Here is a 21,031-nt window from a genome sequence, read left to right as displayed (position 1 = left end):
CTTTCACAATCAATTAGGAAGGTGTCTTTGGTTGAAGTTCAAAATCACAATGAGATTCTTGTTTGTCAAGTGTATGTGCTTAGAATTAATTTCAGAAACTTTTCTTTTTTCCAGAGATCAGGCCATTACAGCCTAATTTTAAAAACAAATTAAAAAATGTGACTTTAAACAGCCCCTTACATACACACATATAGCAAAGGCCTCCACAAAGTCCAAAGAAAGTTGCTCAGGTTTAGTCTTCCGTTCCGCAGGGTCGGAGCACGCAGACAGAGGCATAGGTTAATTGGTTTTAAACAACCAAACTCGAAGAGTCTAGCAACAGTAACGGGATTTCATCATCCCCTCCCGTATTGGAATTCAGGCGCGCGACGGCCTAGATTCTCGTCTGCTTGTCTTCTGGTGCCGGATGCCGACTATCAAAACCATATGTGGCCGCGAAGCCAGACTTGAGGCCCTTTGAACGCTACTGATGCATCGCGTCAGACGTCAGAGGTGTCTGTGCATATCAAAGACTCCAGCAAGTCAGAGATATGGAGGAAGAGAGAGAGAGAGAGAGAGAGAGGGAGAGAGAGAGAGAGGGCGCGGACCGAAAGGAGGAGGAATGCTCTGGGAGCTTGGGAGGTCTCGCCTTGCTCGGGCCGCTGGCTCTTGTGTGGCTCCCCGGTCCCACCCCGGTCCTGCGTCTCCACGAAAGAGCTGATTGCAAACAGAAAAGGCGCTCGTCAGAGCTTGAATGCCGTCCCGGAGGCGGAAAGACACCATCTTCAACACACTCCGTTTAACTTGCACTTACAGAGACTGTTTAAAGAGACTGAAAGGGTACGCTGTCTTCTTAAACTGCTACGAGGTATAAAACTCCCTTGCCGAATTGCTCATCTCTCAGGCCTCTGAGAGACAGGGAAAAAAAATCCCCTCATTTTTAACTCCTCTCATGAATTGCTGAAACACTGCGCCTGCACACCAAATGAACCAGGGGAGTTTGCATGGGACTAATGCCATAGAAATAGCGACAACAGACATGGAAAGGGGGGGGAGTTGGTCGTTACCATGGAGATGGGGTTAATCAGTGTCTCAGCAGGACCAGATGGGCTTTTTAAACTGTACTCTAAGAGAGATAACGAGAGAGAGAGAGAGAGAGAGAGCGCAGGAGGGATAGAGATAATTCAACACGGATCAAGGATAAACTTGAGCGTGCTGCACTATGCCTAAGCGCTAACAGTACGATGGACATGAGGGGTCAAGGGGTCGCATTTATCAAAGGCCTGATCACGTCACCAAAAAAAGAGCGCAAAGGCAAAACCAGAACGTGCCAAAACACGGCGAGCTTATGGGTTCCGCACAGATGTTTCGTAGACTGGACAGAGCCTCGTGGTAGACACCAAAGAGCACGTGACCGTCCTGACGCCTCGGGAACAGGCTACCATTTGCCGACATTTTCGGAGGCAGGGCCGCTAACATTCTGTCCGCGTGCGTGCATGCGTTTGCCCGACGCTGTGTCTGTCTTCACGCCTCGTGCCATTCGTGGTGAGAAGATCCTCCTTTTGCCTCACACTTCGAGACAGCACTCGGAGCAGATACGCCTGCCAAGGCTGGAGGAAGCCAGAGCACGTCTCCATTAATAGCGCCTGAGAAAATGACTTGCTCTGAAAAGGCGCACGACCTTCCGCGATTGTCAGACGAGGAAAACGTTTAGTGAGGATGTTGGCAACTCTGATGGAGCCGTCTGAGGTGTACGTGCACCTCCTCATGAACCTGCACACCGACTGAAACAAACGAACGCATTAGTAATTTGTGGCGTCTTCAAGACCTCGGGATCTCTCGGCATCGTGAACTTCCCCGTGTCCCCGTTCCCCGTTCTCAAGCACAGGCTCCCTGGATCAGTCCAAACTCCTCCCAGTCCCAATGTCCTCCAAACATGGAAACAGCACATTGTGTCTGCTCTGTTGTTTCAGAGTCACAGGTCGTCAGAGTCACCGAGGACATAAGACTGATGAGATGTAGCTTTTCTTATGGCTCTGAAGGCATTGGTCAGGGCTCATGGAACGGTCCGTGTGTGTGTGTGTGTGTGTGTGTGTGTGTGTGTGTGTGTGTGTGTGTCTGTGCGCGCATGTGTCGTGCGTGTGTGTGCGTACGCTGCTAGGCTGATTGCCGGTGATCCAATATGTTAGAGCTGAACGTGACAGTGCAGAAAAGCCGGAGTGGAGATTGATTTTACTGTCATAGATGCAGACAAAGTGCAATAAGAAGCTTTAAAACAGTATTTTTCACTGGATCAAAGTGCCATTACTCCCATTCAATGTCACACAGGCACTTTATCACAGTGCCAGTTATATACTGGCCATCAGTCATAAGGCAGACATTCGCACACACATACACACACACACGCACACACACATGCACACACACACACGCACATGTATGCAAAGAAAAAATACCAAAATTAAACCATGAAATTAAAAAACTTGGCCCATAGGTAAAACTGGTTAGAAATGCCTGTAAATAGCCACTAACTGTCCACTGAACCAACTCTCACAATCACCCTAACGCTGTTAACAGAGTAGAGTAATAGAGAGGACATGCTCTTAATACCTTATACACACACACACACACACTCACAAACACATATACACACACACACTCACACACACACACACACATATAGACACACACACACATACAAACACACACATACACACACGCACATATAAACACACACATACACTCACACACACATATAGATAGACACACACACACACACACTCACACACATATAGACACACACACACACACACAAACACACACACAAACACGCATACAAACACACACACGCACGCACAAATGCACGCACATGCACGCACACACACACACACACACAGTGCTTCCATTAGCAATGACACCTCTGACCTCTGTTGTCCACTCCAACTCTTCCCTGACCTCAATATCCTACTGCAAAAGGTGTGTGTGTGTGTGTGTGTGTGTGTGTGTCCAAGAAATGGAACAAGAGAAGCAGAAAAAGAGATAAAAAAACATTGGTAACAACAGCGACTTTTCTCATGAACAAAAGAGTCTTGTTTTGGTTTAGCGCAATGTCATGCATGTTTAAGGTCACTTTGATGTTGTGTGTGTGTGTGTGTGTTGGGGGGGGGTGAACAAGGCCATTAAATCACTCCACCCCTCTGGGGACACATCCTCTGACCTCACCACTCTTCACGGCGCCTCCGCCTTAAGCCCCAAACCCGAAGCTCGTCTCTGGAGTGCCCTGCGAGCAGCGAGGATTAAAGTTTAAATTAACTCCAACAAAAATTTCTGATGAGAAACCAGAGAGAAGCTGGCGGGCACGACCGACTGCCCTGAATGCCTGTTAAAACACCTGAGGGGTTTCTATAAAAGTTGTGTGTGCACTTCAGCCCTGAGCCTGCAATCAGGGCCCCACCCACAGTTCCACTCTCGCTAGTCCTCCAAAGAATCTAATGCTTGCAATAAACCAAAAGAAAGCTGCAGCACAGGTATTCAAATCTGTTATTCGAAGCCAAATTCGGTTATGGAATTTCACTGACCACTGACAGCTGGATAAATGGCTAATGTCACTGGCTAGCCAGTTTGCTATCACACTTGCCTAGTAGGTAAAGAGAAGGAGGAACTTCTAGGTGTGTTTTTAGGTGTACAATTACATACTATATACAGTTTCCTGCCAAGCACAGTTTGACAGCTACCCTCTACCTGTTCAGTATCTGATCACGTGACCAGTCGGACGGGCTCTAATTGGGTGCAAAACCCAATTGCAGTAACACGGTGGGTGTTGGGTTTGGTGCTGATACAAATTGATCAGGCCCAACAGAGTTGCTGGAGTTTTTAAACACATCTACATCACTCCTGGATTGAGAATGGTCCAACCAATACATCCAGCCAACAGAACCCAAACCATGAGGGAGGGATGCAGAAAGAGGAACACAAACTACGGCAACAGATGAGCTTTTCCCACGACTGCTAGCAGTCCCCTCAGTTCTCAGGGGAAGTGCTCCAAAGTCTTAGAGTGGTGCTGTGTTTGTCACACTGTCACCAGCGCCATGGTAATGCTGAGGATGAAGATGAGGAGAGGGGAGGAAGGATTTGAGCCACCCCCACCACCCAACACCAATCTCACGGGACGTAAACCTTTCTCTCTCGCTCTCCCTCTCTCTCGCGCTCTCTCTCTCTCTCTCCCTCTCGCTCTCTCTCTCCTGTACGCAAGCCGTGCTTTTTGTGACATACAAAGTCACAGGGGAGAGACACGAGTTGGGATGCAGGGGTTATGGAGAGGGGAAGTTGGAGCAGGGCTGGAGAGGAAGAAAGGATGGAGGGAACAGTCAAGAATGAACTAAAAGAGTGGAAAAGAGAAAGGGATAAAGGATGTGTGAGAGAGAGAAAGTGTGTGTGTGTGTGTGTGTGTATGTGTGTGTGTGTGTGAGAGTGTGTATGTGTGGGGGGGGGCGCAGATAAACACTACCCTACCAGCCAGGACCGTGGTGGACTGTTCTGGAACATGACAGTGTCTGGCAAGGAAAAGCACATCAGACAAAAGCCTTTGTGAGCCTGAGGTGGTCCCTGCCAACGGCTCACATCCACCATGCTTTTCTCAGCATGACCGAGGAGCAGCAGGACGCACGGGATGTCCTTCCAGGTGCTGCCATCGCTTACTGCTTCTCATTAAAAGCGTGAGCAGCAAATTGCTGATCACAGCTGCTCCGATTATAGGCAACGGCTATGTGGCTATGATGTCCTTGTCGAAGCACCTATAGTGAGGGCTTTTGTGTCCCCACAGCTTGTGTGTGCGTCTGAGTGTGCGTCTGTGTAAAACGTAAACGGCACAGAAAGTTCAGTCTTTTCTCTGTTTCCCTCTCTCCCCGAGTCTGAGATTCCTGGCTGGTATGTCACCACAGAAACAGTCCCCGTTCCCTCTCATGCAGACACACACGCCGGAATAACAAATGGACATTCCGCTAGCGCTACCACGCAACATTCCACTTGGAGCTGCTCCGGCTCACAACAATGCTCCCGAGAAGTGGGCATGGCCACGTGCAAAATACCTTACGAGCACCAGGGATGACACAGTGAAGTCTCACCCCCTTTGACCACCACCTCTCTGGGCTACTGAAGACACACCACCCACAAATCCCAGTGTTGGCAATCGGGACAAAAATTACATTCTTTATCCAATTGCAGTTTGTTAATGGGGTGCACCACTGCATGCAGAGCAGTGTGTGTGTCCCAGTGAGGCGGCGGGTGTGCTGTGGAAACGCTACTGAACTCACCCCGTGCTGTATTTCTAAGTCAGGCATGAGCTAATGACACAAATATAGTGGGAAGGAAGGCAAGAGTCAGGATACAGATAAACACGTACAGGCCAGCGGTGTCATAGCTAAACATAGTAATGCAGTCGTGATAAGTGGGAGAGAGCTTTAATCTGATCTCCGGCTCATCGGAACACCGCAGGCTTTGCTAATACGCAGTAAGAGGACCTCAAATCACTGAAGATAACGGAAAAAGTCGTCCGGAAAATAAAACACAGCAAACGAATAGTTGGGAGGTGGAGGAATCCTGCAACACAAACAAATGTGGAAATCATTAAACCCCATCAAAAAGCAAAAGGTTGTAGCTAAACATTTAGTCGAGACATTATAAAACAGGACTCAGAACCAATCTGATTCTGATATCTGATATCTTTGATCACAGCTAAATGTTTGGTTTTAGAAGAATCAGTGGGATCGGCTAGCAAAGTCCTTGTGCAACAGAGTGCAGATGGTATGTAATGCCCTACATACAGCCCAGCTAGCATGTATATCGCTTAAGTTAGCTCCAGCTCCCTGGTTAGCACATTCATACCTTTAGCTGAGCTACAGCCATCGCTACTGCATTTAAGACTCAAGCCAAACTTTACCCAAAGTCTGCGTTTCTTCACTTAGACCTCAGGGTCCAACAGGCGGTCCATATTCCTTTTTCCCAGCTCCCTCTGTGCCTGGACCAGTTATTTGGAGCTCTTAATGGCTTAATGGAAGCTGGGGAAGAGGAAAAAGTGTGGTCCGCCTGCTGGGCCCGACGTACTAGACTGTGAAACGCTAACCTCTCTAACATGAGAAGTCAAGGGACTAAAGAGAAAGCAATTAGGACCACACAAGTCGGAAATATGCTACAGGGTTTCACGCAGCTTGGCCCTTTCAGACTCCCCTCAAGGGTTTCCCCTCGTCACACCTGCTCCGTCGTCACGGCAACAGGCGAAGGCCAATCACCTGAAGACTCCTGACATGCCCTAGACTGACATCTCAGAAAAGTTTGACGGGCGATGCGGCATGTGAACGTGGGAATGACAGCTCGTGCCGAGGTGGAGCCGAGATCTTGGGAGACACCTTCGGCCGTCTCGAATATCTCGAAGATATTCAAAGAAATCTTCTTGCTTCGGTCTTCATTTGAACTAAACAAGTTCTGTTTTTACTGTATGTAGCAGGCATTTACATAGCAGGCCCTTTACTGGCTAATCTAATCTTAAATCTATGCGTATCATTCTTAGCCTCATAAACCTGCGTACCCCAGGGGGCACTGCTGTGCTCTATTGGCATGTTACCAACATGGCGCTAATATGGTGTGTGACGTGTTCTTAGGAGACTGTTGTCTTCTCTGCCTTAATGTGCTCATCAGCCTTTGACAAGTAAGACAGCAGGAGTTTGACATACCTGGAATAAAACAGCTCACTCCCTCTCTCTTCCTTTTGCTTACAAAGACTAGCTCTGCACCTAAAGGCCAATACCTTTAAGATGCTTAGTTCTGAGATTATATTAATGAATTGCATACCTCTTGTTATAAATAAATGCACATGGAATATACTCTATATGTTTAAACTATTATAAGAAAGCTTGAAAGCATCGTTGAATAGGAAAACAGCTCATTAACAAAGCAAAATAAACACAAATTGTTCTAATATTTTTGATTGGCTTTCCCCCACAAATGCAATAATTTATGCAAAAAACATTATTGTTCATTTGAAGTTAAAAAATCTATATGTAACACATTAAAGCTGTCTGTAGGTTAGAGAGACAAGCAAACACCACCATACGGACAATCAGACTGAGTCCAAGTGGGATCAGTGGAATTCATTCAGGAGGAATAATGAACTACACAGCGCGCACTATATAGTACACATGGCAGGACTCTTTACAGAGATGTCCACGTGTTTGTAGTCCAGCCACTGACTAACAGGCAGGGAAGCCCCTCTGCAGCTACTGTCTCACTTTCAGAGCCTTAAACGGGTGTCTCATTTTCAGAGGGTCGAGCTTTAAAAAATTTTCTCTTAGGAAGTTGTCACTTAGGAAGGTTAAATGGGAGCCCCATCTGCTATGCCAAGGAGCTGCTCCTTGGTGTGGTGGTGAGCATTAGAAAAAACTCAATACTTACACTTGGAAGAAGAACAAAAATACAAATGGTGTTTCAAGTCATGCATGCAATTGGAGAAAAAAATATCTTGGTACTATAAACAGTTATGTGAACGGTCCTGTTTTTTACTGGTTCCCTCTCTGCTGAGAAAAAGATTCTCCCTTTGCCACTGTTACTCTGTTATGTGATTATACAAGTGTGTGGAGTTCAAGCCCATTAAAGCATGCAGGGAGATTTCTCTTTATTGCCTTGCTGTGACAAATGACCTGCCACCACTGGCCTGGTTTTTTATAGTACGCAACTGCAGAGCAAATAGGCACAAAAAAAAAAGGCAAAGAATCAAACTTCTTGGGTGTGAATTCATTAAGTCCAAGTTAATTGTTTCTTGGGGAGAAAGGTCAGCTGGCAGACACGCAGTGAAGCCCATCAGTATCCCTATACGCCTGTATAAGGATTTGTATGTATGCACTGCAGCGTGGTGTGCCACACACGTGAGAATCAAGGACAGGTCCAAAGCAGGGACTCATTAAGAGTTCAAAGTGGAATCAAAAATCTATTCCAAAAATAAAAGTCTTATTATAAAAAGTAATACTAATTACTACAGTGTATATACAATATTTAGATAGATAGATAGATAGATAGATAGATAGATAGATAGATAGATAGATAGATAGATAGATAGATAGATAGATAGATAGATAGATAGATAGATAGATAGATAGATAGATAGACAGATAGATAGATAGATAGATAGATAGATAGATAGATAGATTTGGGACTTTACACACCAGGTTGTCAGAGAAACAAGATATGTTTCACACAGAGGTCCTTCATCAGCTGTGCATGCAAAGTGCTGTTACACACACACACACACACACACACACGCACACACACACAGAATGCCACTTTCTTTGAGACACCTACCCTTTCACAACTGGAGCTTCTCTGTACGGAAATTAGATACGTGACACCGGTGTGTAGCATAAAATCAGATGAGAAAGTGTTGTGTGGATCAAGTGTGTGTGTGAATCCACATTAGGATGGGACAATCGAGCAATATGGATGATTTGAAGCATGCCAGCTGGGTCCATACTGCTAATCTTGTGTGTTAACGAGAGTTTAGCGAGAATGGCGTGATCCAGCAAAAGGGGATTCTGTGGAACTCAGAGGAGGACGTCAACAATCGTTCAGAAGAAAAGACGAGGCGCAGGCAAGCAGAATGCAGCCCGGTATAATGCTGGAGCTCCAACTAACGTGTCCAAACGCACATCCCATCTTTCCTATTACAGGAGACCACCAGTTCGAGTGCCACCGCTGTCTAAAGGAAACAGGAAGACAAGATTCCAGTGAGCAAAAGAGTGCAAACACCGGATCACACAGCAGTGAGAAAACACAACCTGGTCAGATGAATTCAGATCTCCGCTGCACCATGCTGATAGGAGGGTCGTGATTAGCCGTGTGCAGCAAAAAATCCATTAGCCCTTCCTGTCCGGTGTCAACAGCTCAGACTGGTGGAGGTGGAATAATGATGTGGAAAATGTTTTCCTGGCACACTGGGGCCTCCGATACCCACGGATGGACATTTGGACAGTAGGGCTCACCACAGCATTGTGGCTGACCAAGTTCATCCCTTCATGACAGCGGTTTACCCTGTTGCAGGAGGACACTTTCTGCAGCACAACGCACCATTCCACAAGGTTCGGATAGTCATGGATTAGTTCCAGGAACATGAGAGTAACTTTTCCTTCCCTGGCCTTCATGGTCCCCAGATCTTAATCCAATAGAGCGTCTCTGGGACCAGGTAGAACAGGCTGTTCTGAGCATGCCAGTACCTCCGACGAATCTGCAGTAATTGCGAGAAGCTGACCTGTCTGCACGGGCCAAGATTTCTGCAGAAGGATTTCAACATCTAGTGGAATCTATCCCACAATGAACTGCTGCATTTCTGAAGACCAAAGGATGTCACATGCTTCTCGATGGGTGTCTCTAAGAAAGTGGCCATTCAGGGCATATTTTACGCACGTAGCATGATGCCTAATGATATTCAAATGATACTTTAAATGATTTAGCATCTCACAAGAAACCTGCTAGCTGGCATGTTTCAATCAAGACTACAATTTGACTAAACATCTCTGCCACTGACTAAAGCAGAATTGGTTTTGGTTTTGATTACAGGCAAAACTGTGTGGAAATTGTCCCATCTCCAAGATTAATGTTCAAAACATGAAATAGGATTTCTGCTCCCTGTTTCACATTTCAAAGCATATTAACCACAAACCACTGGCTTCCTAAAAATAACCCTTGTGCAGAACACTGAATCTTAATTTTGTAGTTGGCACAAATGATCATGTCTGTTGCCCTAACAACATTGCAACCAGTCTAAGAGAGGTCCGCTAAATAAACAGAGAGTCTTCAGAATGTATGAAACAGACTTCAGTGTCTCACTGACTCTCCATGTGATGCACTGCACACAACCTGAATGGCGGTGCCCATCTGTCCCATGCAACGCATCCATAAAGCCTCAGTGGGGGGCGGGGGGGGCCTGTGTTTAGCTTGTCTAAAAGCGTAGTTGCTGCTGCTTTTAGCCGTGCTAGGATGCCCTGAAAAACCTGCTGACCCGACACCGCTTCTGACTGACGGGATATTTTCCGCTATAAGTAGCTGAGTGTGACCGAGCTGCCGGAAGCCATTCATTTCCAAGGAGAAGGGCAATACAACCGGAGACACCACAGCAACAGAACCGGAGAACAGCAGCAGGGCATGGGGTGGGGTGGCTTGTTCCTGAAGCAGGCTTTTACAGCCCAGATGTGTGAATGGATTCAGTCTCACTTTTTATTCACAGAGCAGCGGCAGCACATGGGATACTACAGAGACAGGGGCAGGGGCAGGTTTTCCTGAGAAGAGCTCCAGAAAAGAGCTTCCGTAGGCGGGCGGGCTGCATTGCTCATCACGTTGTGCAGAGTCTTGTTTAAGCTCTGAGGTTGAAAGGCCAAAAGATCACCAAGGTCAGTCTCAATGGACACGTACCATTAAAACTAAAGCAGAACTGCACAGTAATGCTAATCAAAGTCTAAGGGTTACAGAGATGGGGGAGGGTGGGATTTTAAATGGCAATATAAGAATGAACACACAATGCCATGTGCCGTTATGTCTACAGAAAGGAATTGCATGCAGCGAGGATTAACACAGAGTGTTACAATACAAAAGAGGACTGAAGTAGAGAAAGAGATGGGAAATCATGTGACCATCAGGAAAAATACTGATTGGAGATACACAACAGAGGGAGTGTGTGTGTGTGTGTGTGTGTGTGTGTGTGTGTGTGTGTGTGTGTGTGTGTGTGTGTGTGTGTGTGTGCGTGTGTGTGTGTGAGACAGACAATAGAGGGGGTTAAGGGCAGACTCTCCCAGCCTGTCCACACCCTCCAGGCACAGTGTGTGCTCTGCTGGGGTTCGGATATGAGACCAGGGGGATAAAAGAATAAAAGATGGGATACAACAAGAAAAACAGGAGGCCAGGGACAGGGGAGAAGGGGAGAGAGATGGAGAGAGAGAAAGAGAGAGAGAGAGAGAGAGCGAGAGAGGGAGAGGGATACTGATGGGTTTCACTCCGTATCTGCCAGCTGACCAACACATGGCCAAGCGCCTCATGCGTTACACCAAGTGCCCTTAGAGAGGCGCATGGAGAGAACAGATGGTACCGATCGCTGACGAAACACAGACGAGGAAGTCCGCTAAAGTTGAGAGCTGTGATCTATGAAACTTTATTAAATGGCTTAAAAAAAAAAAAAAAAAAAAACTTTATATTTTATTTCACCAGCCAACAGGGTTAACAGCTGCTTATGAATGTGTATAAATACGGTGGACATCACATCTCCTCCTGGACCTCTACCCTCCTACACGGCTCACGTTCAAGACCGAGTTCCTCCACTAAATCCATGTAATCAGGTTCTTATGAAGATCCTCATTAGCTGAACAGGGTGCCTTGGAATAGGATTTGGACTAAATCCCTGCAGAAATGCGCCAATCTAGGTGCAGCCTTGGTGAACACTAAAATTCAACCGGGCTGTCTATGTGAGCCCTGAGGCCTGTTATTGGTCAGCGCCGTGCTGACCAATCAGGAGAGCAGCTACAAGTGCAGGTTTGACAACAGGTATTTTACCCACAGGTATTTTATGAACAGGTATTTTACCCACAGGTATTTTACCAACACGTATTTTCTTACATAAAGAGAGTCTGTCATGGAAGGCAGCTTCTGAGAAGCATGGGAGAGACATCAGTCTCCTTTTAAAAATAACACACACGGAGCACATGTACATATGTACACAGGTACAAAGCGAGGATGCTCAGAGGAACACAGAAGGTCAGCTGTCTGTCCACCTAAGGCCAGGAGACCCCTGGTGAGATTACACCCCTGGAAAAGTCTTTGCTAAGCATGGGATACAAAGGGAGGCCCGGAAATATGGCAGGAAGTGCATCTATGTCACCTGGAAGCACTTCTGTGGGACACCCGACAAGATCAGTAGGCCTGGTTTACCACCCTACTGACTGATCTCAGAAGTCCGCAATCTCTGTAATACGGGTTGTGTCACGGACTACTAACATCATACCGTACATCATGGAAGGTGCTGTCAGAGACTTGCCTCACAAAGTCACTTTTTTCTGCTTATCTTATGTTACCTCCATTTAATCAGTAAAGGAAGAACATGAAGTCATTTTTCATAGTTCCATCAGTTCCACCAGAAACAACCATGCTGAGCTCTGGTCACGTTCCAACGTGTCAAGATTATCTTAGCAATATTAACGGTTAACGCACCGTAATCCCTCAATTCAAAATAGGTGGGGTGGGTGTGTCAAGCTTTTCAGATTTCTTGGTAGTAGAAACCTGGCTGACGTACTGCCTGTCATGCTGCCTTTTAAAATGGCTGAGCTTACGTTTAGGTGGTGCTAGTCCAAGCATGAGAAAGAGAGGAGCAGATAGCTCTGGCTCTGAAACACACTGGAACATCTCCAGAAGAACCAGAAACTATGGCTTTCATCAAGCCTGTTCATCTCTGGAGACTCTAACGCCTCTGTAGAACTCTCTTTGATGCGCAACGAATAACACAACCGATTAATTCATTAATGAATTAACAAAGGCCCACCATAAATTTTAATGATGGTGATTAAGACTTCATCAGTGGTCTTTCACCCCTTAATTAGTGGGCTTGTCATAAGAAAGTTGCTGAACTCAACTAGGCTGTTTAAACAAGCAGACTACAACATAACACTGCAAATTATTTAAAACATTTACATATTTTCAGCATTTGGCGGGTGCCCTTGTCCAGAGTGACTTACAGAAGTGCTTTGTGATCAAATACATATCCTCATTCCTACCACAGATAAAGCGGACAAGAAGACAGGTAAACGTTTTGAGTGTTGTTTGTTTGTTTGTTTGTTTGTTTTTAAGTGCATATTTAGACTAGCTGACTTTCCTTGAAAAGATGTCATATCAAATCTAGGGGGAAATGCTAGAGATGCTGCTTTTATACTTTTATAAGGTATTATATACTATTAGAGAGAGAGAGAGAGAGAGTGTATACTACAATGTTCCCTTCTTCTCTTTATATATGTAATGGGTATACTACAGTGGAACCTTTTTCTATACCATTCTCTGTGTAGTAGGTATACTACAATACTACATTTTGCACTGGCCACGGTGTAATCACCTAAACTGCATTCAGGACCCAGTTCCTGTTCAAGCTTATTGTGTCAGAAGAAAGCCCTGAATGGTCATACCAAACACAGCCCATGGACCCACCCCATCGTCAACAGACTATTCCACAGTGCTGGAAACAAGTCAGCTCTCCATACATGCTTGTATAGGATGCAATCAATAGGTTGAAATCAATGCCCTTGTAGCAGAGGGGTAGTATTGATCCCAAACGCTGCCCGACGCTCGTGTGTGGCTTTCCTATCCAGAGAGTTGCACGAATCTCCAGGGCAGGCCTGTACTGAACCAAGCTGCAAAAGTTGTTATTATTATAAGAGGCTTGTCTTAGCACAACAAGCCACGAGCTCAGGCGTGGAGACGCCATGGCGACCGGCATCTCCGTGGTTAACCAGGCGCTCTAGGCTCAAGCAGATCGCCCCCTGTGGCTGTATGCAGCGGTGCAGACAGGTGCTCTGCGTGTTCACTGTTATACTGAAGGAACTGAAGCGAACCAGTAATTATGTTGAGAGCGTGAACATTGTGTCCAAACAGCACCGTGGCTGAAGAGGCCGGACAGGCTTTCTTAGTAGCATTTGTGTTTATGAGCGGAAGTGATTTAATTAAAGGTGTCAGGATTTTCTCAAAACCTTCCGTGGTGGATACAGACACAATACTGTGAATGTCATTCTCAACAAGCCAGGCAAAAAAATAAACTCAAGACATGTGTTTATAAACTAAATGCCACTAAGAAAGTGCAGTCAGTCAGCCTATTCTGATTTTTGTTCATTATATCACCGTCAAACTTGTTGGCCATGGTGTTGCTTGGACACGGTCCTCTGTCTGACTGGCTTCTGTGAGTACACGTTGCTCGTGTTGTTTATAAACCTCACCAGTACGCGTCTATGCCAGCCCAAAGTTCCAGGGCTAAATGCAGCACACCCAGGCGCTCACACCCTGAGCATGCCTGTCTCGGCTCCGGTTACAGCAGGACACAGCCACGAAGCACACACGGGACGCCGACGTCTACTGTACTGGGACACAGTAGGCCTGTAGTGGGGAATTCTGTCAGCGCGATTCAAAGAAGAGTCTCCAACATGTGAGACATTAATGGTAGAGGAAGGGGAAGAGCGTTCTCTCTCACATACAGACAGAGAGGCAGAGAGGCGGACAGGCTTTCTCTCTCGCGCGCACACACACCTAAACAAGCCTGGGCTCTCTCTCTCTCTCTCTTTCTCTCTCTCTCCCTCTCTAACACACACATTATGCAACATAAGTTGCTTGTCTGCATTGTATAAGCTACTCTAAGGTGACAAAGTAAGATATTATTAAAAAATCAATAATTAATTAAATAACAGTTTATTGTAAATTCAGTTTCTATTACAGAGCATTAACATTCATCCTAAACATCTGCTCGCGCACTCTGACGAGCCGACTTGGCTCTTATATTTTTTCCTTTCTTATTAAGGTTTTCCTAACAACTTCGAAAACAAACACTGTTACAAATCCAAACGTTGCCTCTATCTGGACACAAGCGTGCAGGCACGCGCTGCAAGGAAAGGCGCAAGTAACGGGATCCACGTAACGGCTACGGCATGTCCAACGACCCGCTCTTGCATACGGTTTTAAACGTCACCTCGCCTGTGCTCGCGCTGACACTTACCCTTTCCCAAGACAGTCCGAGCAGAGCGCAAATGTGACGGGTTTGAACGGGATTTTCCGCAAGTCTAAGGACCGACACAACAATGTTAGGCAGACAAAGAATAACGGGACCTCAGATGAGCACGGGAGCCGCACCGACGGGAAGGGCGCGTGTCTGTCCTGCAGACGCCCGGTCTCGCTTAGCGTGACCACGTCTCTGCGCGCTACGGCTCGTTCTTCCCTCCGCGATCCAAAAAACAAAAAAACAACAACAAAAAAAAAACAGGTTTTAATTGGGCTTTTCAAAGCTGTTCATCGCACTGGGAGGGATAGCACGGATGCTAGTAAGGCTACCCGGGATTCAGCAGAGCCGTGCACACGGATGGGAGGCGCGCGCCGGTGTAGCGGATGCCCAGCATCACCGGAGGGTGGGGGGGTGGGGGGGGGTTCGCTCGCGCACAGCGGGCTCGTCGGTGATGCAGGGGTTAGAAACTGTGTCAAACGGAGACACGCGAACCGAGGGACGTCTCCTAGCGAGTGAGGCTGAGGGTGTGCGAGAGCCTCCCCGGGCTGCCTGCTCCTGCAGCGGTGCGCGCGGACTCGAGGCACATCTTACCTTCCCAAGATGACAGCCCCGCTATTCCAGCAAAACGCCTCCGAGCAATGCGTCGCACTCACGCGTGTCTCCAGCCGCGCGTCTCTTTGGCTCTGCAACTACAGCGACAGCGATATCCTCTCCCCGCTTTCTTTCTTTGTTTTTGTTCTGTTTGCTTGTTTTAAAGAGATGGAGGCAGGAGGAATCCACGCGTCGCTGTCGGTATCTTAGGAAATGCCCGTCTCTCTGCCGCTCCCTGCCAAATAATGATTCCCCCCCACCTCCCTGCTCCCACCGACGCTCCAACCACAGAGGAGGCAGGTGCCGAGTATGCGCGCGGAGAACCGTGTGCTACCAGACCGTCGAATGGCAGCGGCCCGCGCGAGGCCGCATGCGCAGTGCGCGGAGCACGGGCGCAACCTAGCATCGGCCGGGGCGAAAATCACGCCCGCGTGCGGCTTTGCTAAATAGTGCTCTCGAGCGCTCCAGAAGCGCGCCTGCGCGACGGGGCGAGCGTGGAAGAGCGACGCCGTGCAGAGCTGCCGAAGTTCTTCGTTTGCCTTCAGTCACGACGTGAAACACGCAGCGGCAATGCCCAGCGCTCGGGACTTCGAGGCGTATTTTTTAATGGTCTTTATATTGGGGAGGGAAAAAAGAAGAAGAAGAAGAAGAAGAAGAAGAAAAAAAAAATTTGAATAAGCGAAGCGAAGCCAAAGAAAACACAAACGTAGTATGCAAACGCACGCGCGCCTTGAGTCTGAATTGGCCCTCGCCGGGGTGTTTACCGTGCCGGGCCACGCGGCTGCCACAGGGACTGACATTCAGAGGGACCTCACACACTTGACTAGGGCTGTGTGCGTGTGTGTGTGTGTGCGTGCATTCATACGAGGGCTCACCAAGGGCAGCCACGATTTGATGTTTTTCCATCACATATGCGTCAAGTTGTTTACTCCTTGCTTTGCAGGTGTGCACGCACGCACAAAATAAATAAATAAACAAACAAACCCCACAGAGAGTCATCCAGCATCGCTATTACTGCATAGCACACCCTTGCATAATTATTAAGCCTATAACATAAGGCCCGGGGACGTGTGAAAGATCGGCTACCGCCACATATGGAACTATAAAACTATGAAGTATATAACTATAAAAACCCACGCTAGCTGAGCATCTGCATGGTAGAGACTTTTCTATTTTTTATATTTTATTTTGGCTCTGCTGGGGACCAGGCAGAAGCCACAACGAGTGTGATGTACATACGTTCACGGTGTCCCACGTGTTAATAAAATCAAGAGGAAACAGGAGAGAGGGCGCGTGCTAGCCTTCGAGCATCACGCAGGGTTGCCCGTGATGAAGGAATGACTGTTGAACGTAGCTGGGTGGGAATCCTCTTTTTTGTAAAGCACGCATTAGCAATCCCCTCCACTTCCTCTAAATCTACTGCTACAGACATTATATTTTCCCTCGCGTGTTTTTTTTTTTGTTTTGTTTTGTTTTACTTGTGAAATATAAGCAATTAAAACGTCTGCATGTTCATTTCCTTTGGACTATGCTGGATGTACAGGGTTGGTTTTTTTTGTTTTGTTTTGTTTTGTTTTTACAAATTTATTCCAGGCACGTGGATATTGACCAACGGCTGGGCAAATAATGTAATAAGGACATTACGACGCACTGTTACATTACAGTTCATTAACTGGCTATGTTGAATGAAGCTGTTGTTTTGCCATAGAAGCATTGTGTGTGTGTGTGTGTGTGTGTGTGTGTGTGTGTGTGTGTGCCATAAAGCAGAGCTTTCTGCCCCAACAGCTTTCTGTATAAGCCCCGTCTCACAGACCAGGGCTGCAGGGATGACAGCTGAGACCAGAGTGGAGCTGGTGCATTTGCACGCCATTGGGAAGCCAACAACGAGCGGGAAATTACGGCGCTCCCAGCTTGCGCTTAAAGGGGAATTAGGCTCGTGCGTTTGTAAGAGTCGGCTGGAAGTGGCCTGCAGAAGTGTGAGGGTGATACACAAGCCAGGTAACAGCAGCATGGGGAGGTGAGAGAATAGAGAGGAAGCAAACTGAAAAGAGAGAACACTGGAACTGCCTTTGAGGAAGTTAAACAAATGGGACCGTCACTGGCTCCTGCTTCGCCTGACGCTTTTATGTTCATTAGCAGTGTGTGTCACATATCCCCGTCCCCAAGAGAGCAGGGACCACTGCTCGTACAAAGTGGTCATGCACTCAGAGCATAATGGAAGCATGTCTTGGGCTGTTCACATGTGTGTGTGTGTGTGTGTGTGTGTGTGTGTGTGTGTGTGTGTGTGTGTGTGTGTGTGTGTGTGTGTGTGTGTGTGTGTGTGTGTGAGCCATTGGCATTTCAGGGGCAGTGTGAGATGTTAGAATGAATTCCACTGTAACTTAGGCCCCTACCTAACTCTATCCTCTGCAGCAACCCTACTCTTCGGAGACAGTTATTAACCCGACCTGCTCTCTGGAGAAAGTCAGTCATTAAGCATAATGACAGAGCAATTTTCCTACCTGCATAATCGCAATGATGAAGTCGATTTATGACTCTAAGACTCTACTGCCCTAAGGAAAGCATTCACTCACAGTGAATGGAAATGACAGTTGTCTTTTAGTCTTTTATCTATTCATGCATGCGCTATCAAGATCTGCATATCTGCATATCGAGGTGTCTGTGCAAGATACTCATGGAGATTGCAAAAACAGATGGATTTACAACCCAGAATGACCCACCACCACCCAGCATGAGTCACATGTCCTTCTGGAAACCACAAAGCCTTACCACGGGAATGCACAGCCGGGATCCGTCAGAACCAGATGCCGAGAGGCTGAAATGCAGACATACCTGACCAGTACACATTTCAAGTGGGCGTGTACTCTGACTAGGCACACCCCAGCCTCCATGTGGTGACCTCATAGCTGTGACATCATCCCTCGGGGAGCTGCGCATCCTCGTGGTTTTCGCTCTGACGCCTGCTGGTTGTCTTTGTGGAGATTGAAAGCTTCCTCACGGCAAAAGCAGCCACATCAAGGAAACAAAAGATAAGGTTCAAATGATCTAGAAAAGTTATTATAATGGCAAATGAAAGAAAATCAATTAAGCAAAAGAGATAAAGCCCACTCCTCCCTGAACACGACTGCGCCAATAGCACTTGAACCAGTAGCACTTGCTGGGTTAGTCAGCCTGTGCCACTCTCAAGCCGAAAAGCTATGTGGAGCTTTCAAAGTGTTCATTTCCTCTGGGCTTTCGTAAGTGACTGGCTCCTGAGCTACTGCTAACCAGCCGGAACAGTTTAGAACGACATGTCGGCTTGCATATCGGCTTCCGCTAGCAGCCACCATTGGAAAGGCCACCTAGGATCTCCGGCGCGCTTGCCTGAAGAGGACTGGGAGCGTGGCTGTGTTTAGACACAGCCTGCTGTTCCTAATGCGTACAAAAAGACAGAAGTTCCACGTTAGCTTTGGTCCACTTTGCGCAGTGAGGAGAAGCAAAATCCAGAATTAGTTTTTAGTTTAACTAATCTGATTTGGGGACTTTTTAAGTCTCGGCAGTGGCGAGGAAGCTCGGCTGCAGCGAGAAGGTAAGGAACCGTAAAACCAGGTGGACCCGCGTCTGGTGGAGGAACTGGGTGATGAAACTTGAGGTAAGGGAAGTGAAATTCAGCTCCCTACACTGGCAGTGGCAAAACCAACCAACATCACGGCGTATGTACACGGAGTAAACAAACAGGCCTACGCGGCAAAGGCAGGGGGTTGAGTCAGCCTGGGCCCGGGCTGGCAAGCCACGGCGGTGAATGAAACCTGTTCACTAATAAAAACAGCGAACAGGGACCATTTCTGATGTGATGCATCATGTTTTCTTTATGTGCCTTTTTTTTCTTGCCATTATAGCAACCAACCCCTTCATTTGGATGGCAGTGTGAACAGCAAAAACCACAAAGAATCTGACGTTTTCATATTCGGCAACCAAAAATCTGATACATATCCATAACGCAGCAATGCGACTCTGTCTGAAAAGCCAGATTGGAATTCATGTGACAAGTCAATCCATGTGACATTCATCATAGTTTTGCGTTGCCAGGGAGGAAAGATGGTGGCAGGACAGCCAGACGACATGTTCATGCATGTTCCATGGTTATTACTGTTGCCTGCAGCAGCGTGTAACCGTCGTGTAACCGGTCGTGTAACCAGTCGTGTAACCGTAACTATAGGAATGGGTAGGTTATGGTAAGGCGTGTTCCTAGTGATGTAATTCATTGCTTGTTGTGTTTCTTTGTTTACGGGCTCTGCTAGGGATCGATGTGAACGTTATCTGTAGGCTAGCAGCAGTTACTGTCGACTCAGGTCAGTGTTGGATCATGTTGTGTCATGTTGGATATAGCTCTAATGTCAGATATAGGTCACGATAAAAAGATCAGCCTAACAACAACAAAAAAAGGATTTGGTCAGAAATTTGGAACTGGACCACTTCTACCTACTGTAGGAATGTAGCCTTGTGGCACTGTCGTAGGATGACACCTGTACCAGACGTCTGCTAGATCTGTCCCAGGCAATTGGTAGTGCCAATATGAAATGGAAGCAACTGGGAGCAACAACAACAGCTCAGCCATGAAGCGGTAGACCTCACAAACACACAGATCAGGGTGGTGGAGCGCTGAAGTGCGCAGCACCTAAAAATCATCTTGTTGCATCACCCTATGGAGTGCCAAACATCTCTGGAAGCAACACCAGCACACGAATTGTGTGTCGGAAGCTTCATAAAATGCGTTTCCGTGGCTGAGCAGATGCACACAAGCCTGAGATCACTACGTGCAATTGTGAGTATCGTCTGGAGCCAATGGAATCAGAAGTAGTAGAAACGCTCTCTGGAGCAATGAATTGTGCTTGACTGTCTGGAAGTCTGATGGGCGAATGCCATGAGAACGCTTACTGCTGGAATGCATAGTGCCAACAGTAAAGTTTGTTGGAAGCAGAATAATGGTCCATGTCCAACTATGCGGCAACGGTTTGGCAAAGGCCATTTATCAGTTCCATCATGACTGTGCTCCTGGGCACATCAACAGCGCCTGACCTCACAAATTCTCTTTTGACTGAATGGGCACAAATTCTCACAGACATCCTCCAAAATTTTGTGGAAGGTCATCCTAGAAGTGTATGGGATGTTATAGCTGAATGGGAACGGGATGTCCACAAGCTCATACAGGGTGATTGGACAGGTGTCCACATACTTTTGGCCATATACCGCAACTGTCATATTCATAACCATTGTCAAGAGGTACTTTATACAAATAACTAAATAATGAGCCTGGATTATGAGAGGCTACCAAATTGCTACTTTATGCCGATTTCTCAAAACATACCCTATTCTTTAAGGCATATTAATAATATTAATGTTTTGATATTATTATTGATATTGATGTTTATGAAAATATGCTTATACATATCCACAACGATGCTGATGACTTGTAAGTTAAGGCGTGGACTAAAGTATGCCACTGTCATGCCGGTGCTTGCTTCAGCGTGACATGTTCCCTGAAAGCATTGGACCCCTAGTTCTTCGGCCAAAAGACAAATGTGTGCAGCCTACGCCCGTATCCCTGCTTCTCCAGCAGGCCTGTTGGGTGCAGGCTCAACAACACGCAGGCATTCATCTTCCTTCTGCTAACAGCGCATTCTTACACATCACCTGCATGCTTCC

The 21,031-nt window shown here is 47.0% G+C and overlaps 1 protein-coding gene across 5 annotated transcripts in view; it reads right to left on the bottom strand.

Annotated features, from left to right (window-relative positions):
* ctnna2 (catenin (cadherin-associated protein), alpha 2) overlaps positions 1–15,648 on the bottom strand; it is a 307,160-nt gene extending 291,512 nt beyond the window's left edge. For 3 of the 5 annotated variants that reach the window (XM_035529730.1, XM_035529729.1, XM_027012569.2), the window contains exon 1: positions 15,347–15,648. The gene's annotated coding sequence lies outside the window, so the exon portion shown is untranslated. Of the gene's footprint in view, positions 1–14,752; positions 15,069–15,346 lie in introns of those variants that run through there. The other 2 variants (XM_035529725.1, XM_035529726.1) reach the window with 2 other exon arrangements.
* Between the last annotated feature and the right edge of the window lie 5,383 nt (positions 15,649–21,031).

This window comes from Electrophorus electricus, chromosome 9, assembly GCF_013358815.1.
Source record: "Electrophorus electricus isolate fEleEle1 chromosome 9, fEleEle1.pri, whole genome shotgun sequence".
Classification (NCBI taxonomy): domain Eukaryota; kingdom Metazoa; phylum Chordata; class Actinopteri; order Gymnotiformes; family Gymnotidae; genus Electrophorus; species Electrophorus electricus.
Note: the sequence above shows the minus strand (reverse complement) of the source record. Positions and strands in the feature narration are given on the sequence as shown.